At 43.4% G+C, this 18,405-nt stretch overlaps 1 protein-coding gene across 1 annotated transcript in view; it reads left to right on the top strand.

Moving 5' to 3' along the window:
• The window catches only part of LOC307222064 (kazrin-like), a 227,339-nt gene that overhangs the window by 129,426 nt on the left and 79,508 nt on the right, over nt 1–18,405 (top strand). The window lies entirely within an intron of this gene.

Below are 18,405 nucleotides of genomic sequence, written 5' to 3'. Positions count from 1 at the left end.
TTATGGTGTGTGCACGTGCATGTGTGCGCTATGCAAAAATCATGATGCAGGCAAAACCGTGAAGGCAGCCAATGCCTCTTCATAGCTCCATTCTTACTTCAGACATTGTGATATATCACTATATCATGATGTTTAGCTGGCGATATATCGCAATGTAGTGAAACCATTGGAGGTTTTCAAACAGAGGTTGGATGGCCATCTGTCAGGGATTCTGTGATTTTTTCATTGCAGGTGGTTAGACTAAATGAGCCTTGGGGTCCCTTTTAACTCTATGATTCTGTTTGCTTTCTTACAGAGAAGAGAGGCCTCTCATTCCCACAGGGAAGGCAGTCTGCCAGTCCAGACTGCCATTAGATTTATGCGAGGGCAGCTCCTTTCGGCCTCTTAGAGGAAGCAAGTTCCCCTTGCCTTTTCTCTCTGATTCTTCAGCAGCTGATCTCGGCTTGTAAAGAAAGGGGCAGGCAGGGGCCAAGAGGCAGAAGCATTTCTGGCTTGTAAAAAAACAAAAACCCTCCATGTCCTTTAACGAGCCATTTAACTTCCCTGTCCGCACCAGTATCCACATTTTGTAGAACAGAGTTGAAAAGCCTGCCTTTCATAGCTGTCAACTTTTCCCTTTTCTTGCGAGGAATCCTATTGAGAATAAGGGAATTTCCCTTTTAAAAAGGGAGACGTTGACAGCTATGCTGACTTTCCTAAGGTGGTAGCGGGTAGGAGGATCGGCAGAAGTTAAAGGGAGGAGGGATGGACCTAAATCAAGACCTTCGGGAGAACTTCTGAAGGAATTGAAGTGATGCAAGGCAGCAAGAGGCTTCTGCAACTCTGAGACGAAAAAACGAAAGGGCGGGATTGCCGGAAAGAGTCAGGGAGGCAGTCTGCATGGTCTCAGGGGTCTCCCAGACCAAATGTGGGCTTTAAGACTGCACCTCTCCTCCAGCCATGCCTCCTTTGCCCAGGCCAGATCCCTCAGTGACGTAACTTGTTGTCCATAAGGGAATGTGGCGCTCAGGCTGAAAAAAGATTCATCCAGCCTTGGTCCAGTATACATGAAGGAGCATCTCCACCCCCATCGTTCTGCCCAGACGCTGAGATCCAGCGCCGAGGGCCTTCTGGCGGTTCCCTCATTGCGAGAAGCAAAGCTACAGGGAACCAGACAGAGGACCTTCTCAGTAGTGGCGCCCACCCTGTGGAACGCCCTCCCATCAGATGTCAAAGAGACATCTTACATTCAGAAGACATCTTAAGGCAGCCCTGTTCAGGGAAGTTTTTAATGTATGACATATTACTGTATTTTTGGTGTTTGTGGAAGCCGCCCTGAGTGGCTGGGGAACCCCCCCCCCCCCCCGGTTATAGTTATCCCCCCCCCCCCGTTGTAGTTCAACAGAATCTGGAGGACGCCATTTTGCCTGAAGCGGTGGCAGCAGTGGGGATGAGAGGGACAAAGAGTATACTACTTGCCCAAGTGGTCCCCGAAACTGGGATCAAGAATGCAACAATCATTTAACATACATCCTCTGAGCCATTTAAGCACACACGTTCGCTCCCACACAATGAGCAGATCGTAGAGTTTGGGGAGGGTGGGAGGGAGCCAGAACCGAAGACGGTAAACTGTAGAAATAATGACTGTGTGGCACGATTCATTGTTGAACCCACGGAGTGGGTTTCATGCCTGATTTGGGTAGTCATTTTCTCTTTATCTCCTCAACTGTTTTGCCTCCATTTTATCTCCTTGACTCTCTTAGCTGGTGGTGAGGACAGGCTGTTTTTCGAGATTTTGCTTTGGTTTGATGTTAATTGAGGGATGCGGGTGGCGCTGTGGGTTAAACCACAAAGCCTAGGACTTGCCGATCAGAAGGTCGGCAGTTCAAATCCCCATGACAGAGTGAGCTCCCATTGCTCGGTCCCTGCTCCTGCCAACCTAGCAGTTCGAAAGCATCTCAAAGTGCAAGTAGATAAATAGGTACCGCTCCGGCGGGAAGGTAAACGGCGTTTCCGTGCGCTGCTCTGGTTCACCAGAAGCAGCTTAGTCATGCTAGCCACATGACCTGGAAGCTGTACGCCGGCTCCCTCGGCCAATAAAGCGAGATGAGCACCGCAACCCCAGAGTCGGTCACTACTGGACCTAATGGTCAGTGGTCCCTTTACCTTTACCTTTGGTGTTAATATTTTCACCGGCCATGCCAGTATTTTAATGGTTTGGCCAGTAAAACTGAGTTAAGAACCTGGACTGGGAAGAGACTGATGGATTAGGTTAACGTGGTCCATCTTCCTGTTCTCACAGTGGCCAAGTAGATGCATCTGGGAAACCTACAAGAAGGACCTGAGGGCAATGGCACTCTCTCAATCGTCGCCTCTGTGGTTTCTAGCAACTGGTATTTGGAAGCATTTTTGCCTCCAACCATGGAGCCAGAACATAGCCATTGTGGCCAGTAGCCATTGGTTGCCTTCTACTCTGATCCTCTTTCAAAGCCATCCATGTTTATGGCCATCATTGCCTCGGGTTCCATAGTTTAACTGTGCTCTGTTTGAGGGAGTTCTGTTGTTCTCTCTAATGCCTGAAGAACCACCTTGTGCCCCTGGTTTCTTCCACCATCACCACCACTGTGACCCCCAGGCACACCTCCAGTCTTCATCCCTAAGCCATCAAGGATTGCCTTAGCTCCACCTACAAACAGCCAGATTTTGCAGTGGCTCCACCCATTTGGCCTTTATAAAAATCCTAGATTCAAGTAGTTACTGAGACAGAAACCAAGGCCACGTTTTTGCCTGGGCATCTCCATTTCTCAATCCTGGACAGTGGGATAAAGGGAAGCACCCATGAGCTTGTATGGAGCCTGTTTTCCTCCCTGGCAAACTTCAGGGAGTCTCCTTGCCCAGATGAGACTGAGAAGAGCTTCTAGGGTGGTTCTTTATTTAACTGCAGCATCTAGTTTCCTAGAAAGGAAGCTGCTTAAAGAGTCACTTGATGGTGCCATTGGCCGTAGGGCCAGAGTCCAAAATCTCTGGAGAAAACATCAGAAAATCCCTGCTGGATCACGCCAGTGGCTCATCTTGTTCAGTGTCCTGGCTAGATATTATTATTTTCCCCCCAATAATTTTTATTAATTTTTTCCAAATATCTTAAACACAATACAGCTTAACAATATTATTCTCCTTTCAGTCTATACCTTATCTGAATTAACTTCCCTCCTCCCCTCTTCTGGCTTCTCTACATTGCTCTTACTTAAGCATAATTACTATATATACATTCTATAAATGTCTATAATTCCTTAATAAATTTTTGTATTATACTTTAGACATACATTCCTTATTATATTACAGCATTACATCTTGTGGCCTAACCAAATGTTTCCAATAAACGTTATGAGTTTTATTTCAATCGACTTCCGGTTTGGATCGCAAGCAGAATGGGAGCGCGGAGAAGCCGCTGAAGGGCTTCTCCGAACTGCACGGGGTTTTTTGGGGCAACGCAAAGGCACTGCGACCCCAAAATCTCAAGGGGGGCCCCCTTGAGGGAAACGCTAACCAGCAGCGTTGGAATGGTTCCGAAACTTCTTCGGGTTTTTTTTTTTCATTTTTGAGAGACTCGGGAGTGACGGGACTGAGAAACGCGAACGGTAAGCTCTGCAGACCCCGTGTGGCGATGCCTCTAGCTCTCACTGAAAAGGCGACAAATCTCCGTAACTTTGAGAACAGGCTCCCTTGGTGTTGAGAGACTTATTTGGAATTAAAAATTAAAAGATACAACTAAGGGAGCGTTGGATGTAAACGGATTAAAATAAGGAGCCCGACCTGTATTTCGGATGTAAGATGGCGCTGGAACTAAAATCGTAAGAGTGAAACAAAGAAACCACCAATTACCTGCTGTAGAGACGGCGAAGTGAAAGTCCTTGCTGGTAGTTTAGCGAGGCAAAGGAAACAAACAAAAGAAAAGTAACCAAAGAAAAGGAAACTTTAGAGACTTTGTATCGCAGTGGGGGAACACGAAAGAATAAGAGGAAGATTAAAAGCGGCTAGGCACAAAGAAAAGACTCAGCAGAGGCTTCAATTAAAGTGGAAGGGCCAGCGAGAGAGAGGGGAGAGAAGAAAAGACGGAATATACACAGACTGTAATGGCGCTAATGGGGAGTTTTCTTCCCTCATTTTCTACACTCTAAGTCCTGTTGCAGTGTGAATAAGTATCTATCCCCTCTCCTTCCTAGCCCCGATTATAGACTCTAATTTATATCACTCAGAAAAAGCTAGAGAACTTGGATTATTACCTTCCTCTTTTTTATTTCGGACTTTGTCATCCCCTACCCTGATGTTTGGAGGGAGATGGTGCTGGACTTGATCTTACATGGCTCGTTAATATTTATTTCTTCTTTAACAAAGTAACCAGCTGGGCTATATTTTCCTGCCCTTCCACAAAGGATAAAAACTTTTGGACTTCTGATTTTTCTTTCCAGCTTAGCTCTTTACTGGAATGTTCCAGTGGGGAGGCTGAAAACTTAGCTGGAAGCCCTCCCCCTTCACGGAACCTTGAAAAATTTGGAACTCCCCGCTCCTCCTTTCCCCTCCCTTTTCCCCCCCTTTCCCCAACTTAACCCAACTTTCCCCCATTTCTCTCCCCTTCTTTCCCCAACTTTTTCCAGTCACTCATCTTTTGAAAGAACATTAATCAGATAGATTATTAAATATTGTCTGCACTCCGCTGAAATGGATTAAGCCAAACAAGTGGCTGAAGAGTGAACGTAGGAAGGAGAAATAAACTGTTTCAACTGAAAACAAAAACTGGACATTAGACATACCCACAACTCCCAACCCTCGTTTATACCATTTCGTCTCCTTCTCTCATACCTTCTCTACCACATAAGATTAACAACTTTTCAATTTGATTTTATTTTAATACCATATTTCTGTATTGTTAATAGGTTTTGATTTGGTCTGATTAAGCATTTGAAATATATGGGTGGTAGTTTGAAGGCAAAATCTTAGATTCTGGAAATCTATAAGGATAAATTGGAAAAACAGTTTGATTTATTAGGATAATATATGTAAGGTGGGGGGGACGCATGATTGTAGAATTGGACAATATCGTTTCAACTCGAGAAAGGCTGATTTAAAGATAAAGAAGGAAAACATCTTAATATATTTAGATAATATTTGAAAGGCGGGGGACACTTGATATTTGATATTGGACACTTGATGGTTGAACTTGACAGTATCGCCTTAACTTGATCAAGAGAAGGCTAGTGTACCCCTCCGCAGAAGATCAAGTGGGTTAAGATTGTGCGCCCCCTAGGGGAGAGACATAAGAAAACTAAACACGTGTATAAATTGAGGATAAAGGTTGAGGGAGGGTGAAGGTGGGGAAAATGTCGGGAAAGAATGGGAAAAAGTCAGTAGGAACACCATTAGAGAGGAAAGCATCTCGACAAGAGGAAATTAAAGATCTAGATATACTATGGCTGAAAATAAAGGAGGAATTTAAACAGAATGAAATCCATATGGAGAGAAAATTAGGAGAGATGCAGGAATCGATTGACAAAAAGATAGAGGGCGTGGTAGGGGAATTGTCAAACAAGATAAAAGAACTAACGACTCGTTCAAAGACCTTGGAAGACTCAAATAAAAAAATACAAAGAGAGATGAAAGATCAGAGAAAGGAGGCAGAAAAATTAAAAGAGAATTTTGGAGAATTGAGTAGAAGCCAGGACCAGGTTTTGGACAACTTAGCAATGATGGAAATGAAACAAAAACAGCTAAACCTAAAATTCAGAGGAGTAGGAGAAGAAGTTAATGAGGACATTAAAGGAAAAATGATCAAGGAATTAGCAAACTGGTTAGCACTTAGTGAAGAGGAAGTTGCACAAACAATAGAAAATGCCTTTAGAATAAAAATAAGGTCTAAACAAACTAAATTGAAAAAGGTTCCGGGAGACTGTTTAGTGATTTTCAAATCGATAGAGATGAGAAATGCAATACTAAGAGAAAGTTACCAAAAAAAAAAACTAATAATTGAAGGCAGACCAATTATTATCTTTAAAGAAATACCAATCAGGCTTCTGCGTAAAAGAGAGGGGTACAAACAGTTAGTAAATACTTTGAAAAAGAACGGCATACAACATAGATGGGAGTTCCCTGAAGGGATTTCCTTTTTCTATAAGGAAAAAAGATTCAAGATTACTGAAAGCCAGGAAGTGGGTAAATTTCTGCGTAGATATGAAAAAGCTCTTGGGAGGATGGAGGAGAGATATGGAGGGAAAAGTGGAGATACTGAGGAGAGAGGAGGCCTAAAAGAGAAGGTGAAGGGGCAGAGGGAGGAGGGAGTGGAGGGAGAGGAGGAGGAGGAGGAAGGAGAAGGGCAAGCAGGGGAGGAGGAAGCGGAAGAGGAAGAAGAAGAAGCAGAAAGCAAAACCACCCGAATCTAAATTGGTAACCCACTGGTTTATTAGTAGACAAACGAAGCAATGAACCTAAAAATCTTAACATGGAATGTAAATGGTATGAATGAAAAAACCAAAAGGAATAAAATTGTAAATGTCTTGAAAAAGAAAAAGTTGGATGTAATCTGTATACAAGAGACTCACGTAACTAAAAAGCATAAACACATTCTGATAAATAAGAAATTAGGAGTAGAATTTATAAACTCCACGGCAGAGAAAAAAAGAGGAGTAGTATCATATGTCAATGAAAAATGGGAACCTAAACTGATCTACAAAGATGAGGAAGGGAGGATATTGGGGGTGCAAATTAATTTCCAAGGGGAAAAACTAAATGTGGTAAACATATATGCCCCAAACTCAAACAATTTAGAATTTTTCAAGAAATTAGAACAAATTTTAATAGAATTAGAAAACAACAGGATGATACTATTGGGAGACTTCAATGCAGTGCCAATACCAGTTACAGATAGGTAGCCGTGTTGGTCTGCCATAGTCAAAACAAAAAAAATTCCTTCCAGTAGCACCTTAAAGACCAACTAAGTTAGTTCTTGGTATGAGCTTTCGTGTGCATGCACACTTCTTCAGATACACATATCTGTGTATCTGAAGAAGTGTGCATGCACACGAAAGCTCATACCAAGAACTAACTTAGTTGGTCTTTAAGGTGCTACTGGAAGGAATTTTTTTTGTTGTGCCAATACCAGAAATCGATAGACAAACGGAAAAGAAAAAATGAAACCAAGGGAAGCTACCGAAATCATTTGAAGATTTGGAAGAAAACATGGACTTAGTAGACATCTGGAGACATAAGCATCCAACAGAAAAGCAGTTCACCTTTTTCTCAGAAGTACACAAAAGCTGGGGCAGAATAGATCAAATCTGGATTTCGAGGGAACTTACTTTAAGATCTATAAAATGTGAAATCCTACCGAGAACCCTCTCTGACCACAATCCGACAACATTGGAAATAAAAGGTATATCACAGGGGGGTTTTAGATGGAGGTTGAACGAATACTTATTAGATAGCAAAGAAATTATTGAAAAAGCTAAAACAACCCTAAAGGAATATTTTGATCTGAACCTCAATGCAGAAACAAACATAGAAGTAGTTTGGGATGCCAGTAAGGCTGTTCTAAGAGGTTTCTTCATTCAACAAAACAATTATAAGAGGAAAATAAGACAGCAAAAGAAAGAAGAAATTCTTGGACAGCTAAGAGAGTGTGAGAAAAAATTAACAGAAAACCGAAAGATGAACAAAACATACAAACAACAAAAATATTACAAACACAATACTCATTACTAACAAACCAAGAAATCGAATGGAAAATTAAGTTAATGAAGCAAAAATATTTTGAATCAGCGAACAAAACGGGAAAATTATTAGCTTGGCAACTGAGAAGAAGGCAAAAACAAAATGTGATAAACAAAATAAAGATAGAGGAAGAAGTGACAGAAGACCCAAAAAGAATACAAAAAACATTTCTTACATTTTATGAGAAGCTATATAAGAAAGAAGAGGAAGATCCAACTCAAATAGAAAAATATCTAGAGGACTGCAGAGGGAAGACCATAACAGAAGAAGAAAGAACTCAGTTAAATAAACCCATAAAAATAGAAGAAATCCAGATTGCGATAAAAAAAATGAAATTGGGAAAGGCCCCAGGGCCGGATGGCCTATCTGCCAAATACTATAAAGTTTTAGAAAATCAACTGATACCAGCGCTTTGTGATACTATGAATAACATCTTAAGAGGAGGAAGAATACCAGAGTCCTGGAGAGAAGCTCATATCACGTTAATTCCTAAACCGGATACGGATAAATTGAGTATTAAGAATTATAGGCCGATATCCTTATTAAATAATGATTATAAAATCTTTGCAGATATCATGGCGAATAGATTGAAAAACTGTTTAGTAAATTTAATTCACAAAGACCAAGCAGGATTCCTCCCAAACAGGTTTATGAAAGATAATGTGAGACATATCATAAATATAATTGAATATTTGGAAACCAATAATGAAATACCGGCGGCGTTGATTTTCATAGATGCGGAAAAAGCGTTTGATAACGTTTCTTGGTTGTTCCTAATAAAATCTATGGAGAAAGCAGGGGTTGAGGGCGAATTTATGAAAGGAATAGAGGCAATATATTCAAGCCAATCGGCCAAATTGATTATAAACAATAACCTTACAAACTCATTTAAAATCGAAAAAGGAACAAGACAGGGATGCCCTCTCTCCCCGCTTTTATTTATTATGGTACTAGAAGTGTTAGCAAACAAAATAAGAACAATTCCAGAGATCCAAGGAATTAAAGTAGGAATAAAGGAATATAAACTAAAAGCCTACGCAGACGACTTAATGTTATCCTTGGAAGAGCCGCAAGAAAGTATTAGCAAAGCGCTGGACGCATTGGAGGAATACGGCAAGCTATCCGGTTTTAAATTGAACAAATCAAAGACAAAAATGATGATCAAGAATCTGGGAAAAGATGAAAGAGAAAAATTAGAGAGACAATACGAAATCAAGGTGGCTAGAAAAATTAAATATTTGGGCATATGGCTCACACTAAAAAATATAAATTTAATCCAAGATAATTACTCGACAACATGGAAGGAAATTAAAAAAGATTTAGATACTTGGAACAGAGTTAAACTCTCGTGGATGGGTAGGATGGAGGCAATAAAAATGAATGTACTCCCAAGAATGTTGTTTCTGTTCCAGAATATTCCAGTGATCAGAGGCCCTAAAATATTTAAAGACTGGCAGAAAACCCTTTCGAAATTCATATGGCAGGGGAGAAGGCCAAGGATTAGATTTAAATTACTCACAGACCGAAAGGAGAGGGGGGGCTTTTCAGTTCCGAACCTAAAATTATATTACGAGGCTGCCTGCCTATGTTGGGTTAAAAACTGGATAACCCTAGAAAATACCGATTTATTAGATTTAGAAGGGTCTAACAATAGGTTCAGCTGGCACGCCTATCTGTGGTCAAATAAAGAGAAGGTTCACAAAGGGTTTTCAAGTCATATTATTAGAGGACCACTGTATGAAGCTTGGGAGAAAAATAAAAAACTTTTGGAATGGAAAACACCTTGGTGGCTGTCCCCAACAGATATCCTAATAATCAAAAAAGTAAACATGGAAGAGCAAAGACTGACATATGAAGACCTATTGATAAGATCTGAAGGCAGCTGGAAATTAAGACCATACGAAGATCTAAAAGGAAAATTAGCAGGCTGGTTACAGTACCATCAAATAAATGCATTATGGACAGAAGATAAAAAAGTAGGAATGAATGAAAAGAAATCCAAATTCCAGATCGAAATAATTGAAAACAAAACCAAATTATTATCTAAAATGTACAACATATTACTAGAATGGGATACAAAGGACGAAGAAATTAAGGAGGTCATGATAAAATGGGCAACGGACCTGGGACATAACATAGAATATGAACAATGGTCAAAATTATGGAATGATGGAATAAAATTCACGGCAAGTGTTGCAATTAGAGAAAACCTAGAGAAGATGATATATAGGTGGTATATAACACCAGTAAAATTAAACAAGATGTACAAGACCGGAAATAAGGCCTGCTGGAAATACAAAATAAAAGAAGGTAATTTCATACATATGTGGTGGACATGCGAGGAGGTCAAGAAATTCTGGAATTTGATTTACAACGAATTAAAAAAAATATTCAAGTACACATTCCCTAAAAAGCCAGAGGCCTTTTTATTAGGTATTATTGGAGAAGAAATAAGGAAAGAAGATAAAACCCTGTTTCAATATTCAACAGCAGCGGCCAGAATATTAATTGCAAAAAACTAGAAAAGCACAAATATACCAACGGTGAGGGATTGGCAAACAAAATTATTTGAATTTGTCGAATTGGCAAAAATGACGCAAAAAATTAGAAATCAAAAAAATACAAAGTTAATTGATGATTGGAATAAATTTATGGTCTATATTGAAGGAAATTATAGAAACATACCAACTATAGCAGGTCTGTTATAAAACTTACGATGTATAAATCAGTAATCAATACCAGCTGTAGAAGATGAAATTTTTAAATTAAGAAACCCGAAATCAGCAGGGAAGGAGGTCAGTTTGTGTATTTAAACTATGTACTTAAATTTGTCATGTACATTAGTTGTTCTTTCTTTTTTCTTTTTTCTTTTTCTTATCTTCTTTTTTGTACGATGTGTAGTTGTATTTTTCTTTTAATTTATTTCTCTTTTGTGTATGTTGTAAGAGAAACGCAATAAAAAGAAATTAAAAAAAAAAGAGTTTTATTTCAATCCTGTGAGTGTCTTTATTTATGTACAGTTTTCTCTAAGTATACCATAAATTTGGACCATACTTTTTGGTATTTCTCATCATCCTGCTGTCGGATTCTTCCAGTTAGCCTTGCTATTTCCGCATACTCCAATACTTTCTGTTGCCATTCTTTAATTGTCGGAATATCCTGTTGTTTCCATCTCTGCGCGAGGACTAGTCTTCCTGCTGTTGTGGCATACAGGAAGAATTTCTGATCTTCCTTTTTAATGTCCTCTCCAACCATTCCTAGCAAAAATGCCTCTGTTTTTTAATAAAAGGTGTATCTAAATATCTTTTAAAACTCATTATACTATCCCAAAAAGTCTTCACCTTGTCTTGGCCAGATATTAATATGGGCCTCCTGCAAACAGGATCTGAGTTGCAGCAGCAACACTCTCTACATTTGTCATTCCCAGCAACTGGTATTCAGAGGCATTTCCCGTCTGCTGTCGCCCTCTCTGTGCTCTAGAATCCTGCCACTTTGTTTCCCAACCACGGCTTGGGGTAGCAACGCTGGCCGCCAGCCCACTTCTGCTAAACGTTTCCTTTCCGCTGCCTCTCCTAGGCACCATTAAGACAGCGGCTCCTCTCCCCCTTTTCCCACAAGGACGACCCTTTAATTCACTTTGGTGCCGTGTACTCACATTTACGTGTTGCAAGCAAGCGAGAGTCCTTGTTCTTGCAACGCTTCCAACTTTTAAGTGACGAGAAGTGCATTGTGCATGGGGGGAGTCTGCCGCTTGATCGAATCAATGTCTCTCACTTCGGCCAGCTTGGGATGTGTGCGCAGGAAGCAAATGGCAGCCCCGGTTGTTATCTTTCTTCCTCACCGGAAGTCGCTCTGTCGCTGAAGCCACCTGAAGAGAAGAAAGCCTTTCGCACCAACACCTGGTCTCTGGCAGTTGCCTCACTCTCTGATCAATGGGGACGTAGCATTTAGAGGTCAGGCAAATTGTGCCCCTGCAAAGCTCCCTTAGCAGTGCTTTGCAGGCACCAAGAATCAACCAGTTGCCATGGTTGCAAAGCCCTGTGCACGACTCTGGGTGAACCCTGACCATCAGCTGGTTGCCATGGCTGAACTCGAGTGTTGTGCAGCACTTTGAAGCTCTGACAGTCAGCTCAGAATATAGGAAGCCGCTTTATCCCGAGGTAGACCATTGGTCCAGCTCACTTAGTGATGCCTGCACTCACTGGCACTGTGGTGTTTGCCCGTTCTTTCTAAAATGTCTGTACAAGGGGAGAGAAAGAGTTAAGAGGTAGACCAGGAGAAAAGGCAGAGGTGGAGCCTACCTGTTTATAAAAGGGCTAAGCCCGAGGTTTGGGTTGTTTGGTTTTAGTTGGTTGGTTGGGAAAGCAGTTGGCAGACAGTTGGAAATAGAGAGACAGTTAGTGCAGTTGGTTCTTGTGTGAGGGGAGGTAGAAGAGTTAGAGACAGGATAAAAATAAGACTAAGAAGGTCAAGAGTAACAAGGTTTTGAATGCAGTTAAAGTTTATTTGTGTCTGCAATAAACTACACTCTTCTTTGTTAACTTAAGAACCTGACTGAGAGTGGTTTACCGGGGAGGACCTGGTTGGTGGCAGCGGATTAGTGGTGTACGGGTCAATAGTTCATGAGACGACCGGGGGCTCCGTACGAACGCCACAGGCTCTCCAGGGTTTCAAATAGGGGACATTCTCACCCCAATGTGGAGAAGCCAGGGGCATAGGAAAGGGGGTTCGGGGTGTGTGGACTGCCCCTGGTGTCATTCTTGGGGGGGGGTGACAAAATGGCACACCGTGGGGGGGGGCAGCACTTACCGCAGTGCACCCAAACCATGCATCTCTCCTGGGAGTGACACGGTGGCTCGGAGCCCCACGGTGCCCAAAATGGCAGCATGAGGCTTGCATCCACAAGGCAGACTCCATGGGCAGTTCACCGCACCGCCCCCTGGGTGGATTGCCACGGTGCCCCCAGGTGGTGCCCCCATGCACAGGCTCAGACAGAAGGGGGGCCATATGGGCCACTTGGCCCGGGCCTCCAATTCCAAAGGGGCCTCGGTCAGCATATTTATCTATATTTTCCATTTTGTCTTTATATGCAGATATGGTTCAAGCCTTGAAATAAAATTATTTGTCAGCATAACTTTTGTGAAAATTATTTATATACTTACTTATTTATAAGACTTCAGTTATCCCCAGGGTAAAAAAGGGGGGCACATTTTCTACCTGGCCCGGGCCTTTGCCTGGCTCTGCAAGGCCCTGCCCATGCACAGCTGTGAGGAGGTGGGAACCTTTAGTCTCGGCAACTGGTTTCATGGAATAAGACCCAGAGGGAATGAGCTGCTGTGCTTATTATGCCTGACACTCAGCCAAGTCTGTGAAGAACGTGTTTTTGCTACTAGAAAGTTAACACCAACTTTGAATTGTATAATTTTCTGACAGGCTCACTCTGTGACACCTGACATCATTGTGGTGCCAGATCACCGAGAGGTGGGGTTGCCACACCTACTGGTCAGACTTGGGGTGGCAGAGGGAGAGATTATTAGATTCACCCTGCTGGCCTGATCCAATACCCCACTGCTAGTCAAAATACTTGCACTTGGTTTCCATGAGTACTACCTCTTAACCTTAAGGTTCCCAGGTTACTCTTGTCTCACAGCTCTTAAAGGAACAGGCACCACCTTCTGTTGGAGGAGTGTAAGGCAACCTCACCCAGTTTCAGGAAGCTACCTTAAAAAGAAGAAAGTCTCCCCAAAACTTTTCTTGTAGCAAATTGGGTGTCTGTGCCTTAAGGGGCCTGGATGCCCAGGAAATGGATTTGCTTCAAGTGTCCATATATTAATTGTAGTAGTTGCTCTTTCACCAGCTCCATGAATTTGGAGCTAACCCTGAATGATTTCAAAGCATCAGGAAGCTGTTTGGCTTAAGGGGACTAGCAACACGGTGGTTTGGCTGTCAATTGGAGGTCACTGGTTTGACTCTAAACCAAATTAGCATTGCTTCCTTGGATAGTTATTGCCGGTTCCACAAGGGCAGCATGAGAGTGAAAAAGGTATTGGCTGTCAGGCGAAATCCCAAGTTTCTAGCTTAAAAAGATGTTTCTGGCTTCAAAGATGGCACCATTTGGCCTCTAACTATCTGTGGCCTTTTAGAAGTGGGTGGGGTGATTTTAATGCATTTTCCCCTTGGTTTAAATGTATCCATATGTGTTGTTTATTTGCTTGGTGGTGAGTTGCTTTGGGGACGCGGGTGGCGCTGTGGGTTAAACCACAGAGCCTAGGACTTGCTGATCAGAAGGTCGTCGGTTCGAATCCCCGCAATGGGGTAAGCTCCCGTTGCTTGTCCCTGCTCCTGCCAACCTAGCAGTTCAAAAGCACATCAAAGTGCAAGTAGATAAATAGATACCACTCCTGCGGGAAGGTAAATGGCATTTCCGTGCGCTGCTCTGGTTCACCAGAAGCGGCTTAGTCATGCTGACCACATGACCCGGAAGCTGTACGCTGGCTCCCTCAACCAATAAAGCAAGATGAGCACCGCAACCCCAGAGTCGGCCATAACTGGACCTAATGATCAGGGGTCCCTTTACCTTTACCTTTAAGTTGCTTTGAGATGCCTGGGGCAAGGAAAAGCAACTAACAAGTTTAATAAAATACAAATAGTCTTGCTGTATCAAGCCAAAGGGAGCCCATACTGTCCAGAATCCTGTTCTCACCATGATCATCTAGATGCCACGATGGGAAGCCCATGAGCAGAACCTGGGTGCAACAGCAGCACTTTCACCACTTGCAGTTCTCAGCAACAACAGGAATCTGGAGGCAGTGGAAGTAGACCATAGCCGTGCGCAGCCATCCTCCTTGCACACACTCAGGCACACATGAGATGACCATTGCCCTACAGTTTTGCAATCCAAATAGGCCCATTGAAAAAAATCTTAAAAACAAAAGGCAGGCCTGCTAAAGGTTACCAGGCAAATCGAAGATACAAGCCCGCTTGGGTCTTGGCTTGTAATCCTGAGCATTACTGCATTAAGGAAAGTGATTCGTGATAGCTTACATAACAGGCTGTTGCTTCCTCGCAGTCCCTCCTAACAGGATTTATTAAAGGAGGGGAGACTTAGAGGGAAAAGTGTTCTGCTCATTAAGCCTGCCCCTTTGAGACATCAAGTTCATGCTCTTTTTAAATGTCTCCAACGCAATCAATCCAGCGAAAGCAGAATCCGCTGCCTTGAGTCGCTCTCGCAGCTCCTTCAGCCCAAGCCTGTTGCAGTTTCCTTGGAGGGTGGTGGGACTTTCGTATCAGAATGGATGGATCTGTCAGTTTCGCTTTCTCGCAGTTTCTCATTCTTCCTTTTAAAAGAAAAGAGTTTGTTTTAAAATACAGTCAACACAACTGCTATGTGTTGAACCTGCACAATTTCAATTTTATGCAGTCGAAGGCCAGACGCAATCACGCAGATTGAATGCATGGAAAGCGGAGAGGTTTTTGTGTGGGGTTTTCCCAGTGTGGAAAGGGTTTTTAAGCTCTCCCTCTTGCTTAGTGGGCTATGACAGGGTCTAGCAAGCTTTCACAGGACAGCCCCGCAAGATTTCATGACAGCCTCCCAGAGCCTGGTAAGCAAGTCTGAGAGCTTAAAAGCACTGTGCCTTACTTGGGGACAAGGTCTGCTCAGCACATGACTCCAGAAGGTAAGATTGCTTGCACAGGAATGATTGCAAGGGGGTGCTCCGACTGGCTGTGTTTTTCCTTATATTCCATTCCAGGAACGTAACCCCCACACGAGTTGCAAGTCCCTGTATGAGAAACAAAATTACAACCAACAAACTTTCCCAACACTCCCCTTTCCTCCCCATACAACCAGTTGCCAGCATTAAGGTGAGAATTCGGATGCTCTCGTTTCTCTTTTTTCTTCTTCAGTAATTCAGTGTGACTTACAAGTGCAGTTCAGGAGAATCTGGGGCTACTCCAGTTTGTCTGCACAGTGAAGGGGCACAGTGAAGATATTCAAAATCATGTAGGTTTACTTACAGATTCAAGGTCTTAGTCGTGCATTGTTCCCTGCAGCAGCAAGGATAATACAGGCAAAATGCTCTTGGGTAGAAAATACAGCGAGATAGCTTTAGCCATGTGCTCTAAGCTCAGAGCTAGCTTAGAAATGTCTGTCCTCACTGGCTACATGCTGCAGAACAAGTTTGTGTTTCTAAATTAATTGTGCAGAAGCCCTAAGATGGCTCTGTTAGAAGTCGTGTGCCCATCTGGGCTAAACACAGTCTCCTCAGATGTCCTTCTTCAATGGTTACATTGTGGAGAAGAATATGGACAAAGGAGGAACCTTGACTTCTTTCCATGGTGAGGGGGCATGACCTAACTGAGTCTATCTAGCAATAGCAGTTGGGCTTAGTTATGTTTGACTGCAGTCTCTCACAATGTGTTGGTGGCGCTTCAAACAGCACTTTTGAGAAGTGCTTTAAGACAGCCCCCAGCTTAATTACTTCTCAAAAGCACTGTTTGATGTAGCTTGCACACTTCTTCCGGGGAACCAGTGTCCCTTGGCATCATCCAAGAGGGGGAAGCTGCTTTAGCAAAAAGGACAGGTGTTTCTTCATTTGTAGCCTTGTCCCCAAATGCTGAATCAAGTTTCCTACCCCCCAGCTGCTCCACTGGAAGCAAAAGCAGTCCAGGGGATTAAAGAGAAACCTGTTGGGTCCCATTCCAAAACCATGTAGTGCTGTGACTTCATGGAAACATTGAGAAAGATCTAATTATTATTTTTTTAAAACCCTCTTTTGCCATCTGCTGGCAACCACTGGGCGGTGTTTGGCTTGCCAGTGCCAACCAGTGGGAATTGTAGAGCTGGAAGGGACCCAGAGGGTCATCTAGCCCAACCCCCAACCTGATAGGACATATCATAATGGTTTTGTATAATTCTATGGTATAACTGCACTTGGAATACTCTGTGCAGGCAGTGTGGTATAGTGGTTAGAGTGTCAGACTAGGACCTGGGAGACCAGGGTTAAAATTTGGCCACTTGGCCGGTCTGTCGCTCTCAGCCTAACCTACCTCACAGGGTTGTTGTGAGGATAAAAAAGGAGGGAGGGGGAGAACTCACAGGAGAAAATGCTGGAACTAAAGGCTTGCATTCAACTAATTCCTACTCAGAGCAGACCCATTAAAATTAATGAAACTAAGTTAGCCCTGCCTGTTAATTTCATCGGGACTACTCTGAGTAGGCCTAGTGTTGCAGTCATTGCTAGTCATGCTCAGAGGAGACCCACTGAAGCTAATAAAGTAAAGGTAAAGGTACCCCTGACCATTAGGTCCAGTTGTGACCGGCTCTGGGGTTGCAGTGCTCATCTCGCTCTATGGGCCGAGGGAGCCGGCGTTTGTCCGCAGACAGCTTCCAGGTCATGTGGCCAGCATGACTAAGCCGCTTCTGGTGAACCAGAGCAGCGCACGGAAACGCCGTTTACCTTCCTGCCAGAGCGGTTCCTATTTATCTACTTGCACTTTGAGGTGCTTTCGAACTGCTAGGTTGGCAGGAGCAGGGACCGAGCAACGGGAGCTCACCCCGTCGCGGGGATTCGAACCGCCGACCTTCTGATCAGCAAGTCCTAGGCTCTGTGGTTTAACCCACAGCGCCACCCACGTCCCTAACTGAAGCTAATAGGTCAATGTAATGAAGACATACAAAAATGCTTTATATGAGGAGGGAAGATTGCCTTGCAAAAATGTGTTTATTGGGAGAAATTTGCTCAGAGGTAGAGGAAGAAGGAATGGGACTGAGGGCTGGCACATCCATGCTTTGCATGCAAAAAGTACCAGGTTTCAAATTTTATTTGAAACCATGAGAACTAGAATCTTTACAAGACGGACCATAGTGCCTTGCATGCAGAAAGGGTCCCAGGTTCAGTCCTTAGCATCTCTGGGTAGAGTTGGGAGCTAGATATGTCTAAAAACCTCGGAGACCCACTGCCAGTCACTGTTGATCAAAGGCTGCTAACTTAATGGCTGTTCAGATGTTGTAGGACTGCAATTCCCATCACTCCCTGACCATTGGTCATTCTAACTGGGACAAGGAGAGTTGGAGTCCAGCAATGTCTCTTTATATGAGCAGGTCTCTCATGTCCAAGTGCTGTCCTCCCTGACTGGCGGCAGCAGCAGCAGCTCCCCTGAGCTGAGAAATGCCTGTTCCTGGTTGCGGTCCCAAAAATCAGGGACCGCACACGAGTGCTTAGCTGTGATTCCTGCATTGCAGGCAGTTGGGCATGGAGTCTTGGGGAACCCTTGTAATTCTATGATTAAACAGAGGTTGGGTGACCATCTGTCAGGGATAACTTAGCTGTGATTCTTGCATCACAGGGGGTTGGGCTGGATGACCCCTGGGGGACCCCTTCCAACGCTACAATTCTACGATTTGATGTGCAAAACATGTGCTCTGTCTCGGAGCTACAAGCCTCTCTCTCCCCTCCCATCCCCAGCGTGACGGGGCAGTGCATTATGGGAGGACGGCAAATTCTTGTACCAAAGCTTTTCCTTCCCAGTCTCTTTCTGCTCCCTTTTCTTCTCCATAACTCTAATAATGGGGCCGTTTCACACCTCCCCCCCCCCCCCCGTGAGAAGAAAAGGGGGGGGCTGGCTGAGCAGCTTCAAAAGAAAGAGCTGAGTCCAGAATTCTTG

This window comes from Podarcis cretensis (genome assembly GCF_951804945.1).
Source record: "Podarcis cretensis genome assembly, chromosome: 8".
Classification (NCBI taxonomy): domain Eukaryota; kingdom Metazoa; phylum Chordata; class Lepidosauria; order Squamata; family Lacertidae; genus Podarcis; species Podarcis cretensis.
The sequence above is the reverse complement of the archived record's forward strand: the minus strand, read 5'-3'. Positions and strand labels throughout refer to the sequence as shown.